Source organism: Sceloporus undulatus, unplaced genomic scaffold (genome assembly GCF_019175285.1).
Source record: "Sceloporus undulatus isolate JIND9_A2432 ecotype Alabama unplaced genomic scaffold, SceUnd_v1.1 scaffold_19186, whole genome shotgun sequence".
Taxonomy (NCBI): Eukaryota; Metazoa; Chordata; class Lepidosauria; order Squamata; family Phrynosomatidae; genus Sceloporus; species Sceloporus undulatus.
This window is the reverse complement of record NW_024822101.1, coordinates 1-1,278: the sequence shown is the minus strand read 5'-3', so window position 1 is coordinate 1,278 and position 1,278 is coordinate 1. Positions and strand designations below refer to the sequence as shown.

Below are 1,278 nucleotides of genomic sequence, written 5' to 3'. Positions count from 1 at the left end.
TTTAATGCCGCTTCTTCCCGCTTGGGGCGTGTGGGCGGCGTGTTCATGGTGGCATTCAGGTAAGGGCTGTCTGAAGGCTATACCTTCATGACGTCATGAACACACCCCTTTTTGCCCGTCTGTATCCCGCCACAGTCTGGGTGAAATGCAAATTCTCCATATAATGAATGTATACAATCTATCTTGCAGGGAAATTATATCAATGCTTTTTTGTTGTTGAAACCACTTATCCCACGTGGTAGTCGTGGCCGAGTGGTCAAGGCGATGGACTAGAAATCCATTGGGGTTTCCCCGCGCAGGTTCAAATCCTGCCGACTACGAATAAAATATATGTGGCTGTTGTCAATAGCACAACAAGACAGACTGCTTTTGCGAATTGTCATTGTACAGTAGCAAATCTTTGTCCAGATAGAGAATCTGGAGCTAAAGCATCCCTGACTGATAGTCATTTCTATTCTGTTTTGGAACCCTCCAGCATAATAGAATCACATAGCTGGAAGGTTGGAAAGACTTCTTAAAGGTCTGTTACCACTACTGATCTTTGGTAATCCTGTTTTTCCAGGACATAAGGTTATGATTCCCCCTTCTCTCCTCCACTTGCTGAAAAAGCAAAGTCTGAAGAAGAACAGAGGAGCAGCAAAGTACAGGCCGAGTGTCCCTTATCCAAAATGTCTGGGAACAGAGGTGTTTGGGATTTTTTCCCCAGATTTTGGAATATTTGCATATATATAATGAGACATCTTGGAGATGGGAGGGGACCCAAGTCTAAACATGAAATTCATTTATGCTTCCTATACACCTTATACACATAGCCTGAAATTAATTTTATAGAATATATTTTTAATAATTTGTGCATGAAGCAAAGTTTGTATACTCTGAACCACCAGAAAGCAAAGTTGTCACTCTCTCAGCCACCCATTGAAAAAGTTTTGGATTTTGGAGTATTTTGGATATTGGAAGTCTGGATAAGGGAGACTCAACCTGCAAGACTAGAAGAATAGTCTAGTAGAATATTATTATTATAAAAGACTAGAAAATAGTCTGCTACATTGCTAAGTATTTCATATCACCCCACCTTCAGCTCTCACAGACTGGCATCGGATATTATTCACTTTAACTTTGGGAAGGGAAAATGGGACCATTTGCTGCTTTGCCTCAAGCAACAAAATATCTTGGGCTAAGAATCAAATGTTTCCATGCTGGTGGGAGAAGTGGGGATTTTGCATCTTTTATGGCTGATATGGATAGGAAAGCTTCTTGCTTTCACCAGGCTAGTAA

General features: G+C 41.1%; 1 non-coding gene across 1 annotated transcript; it reads left to right on the top strand.

Moving 5' to 3' along the window:
* The first annotated feature begins 238 nt into the window (after positions 1-238).
* Positions 239-320, top strand: TRNAS-AGA. The gene has a single exon. It is a non-coding gene; the product is annotated as a tRNA-Ser (tRNA).
* The last annotated feature ends 958 nt before the right edge of the window (positions 321-1,278 follow it).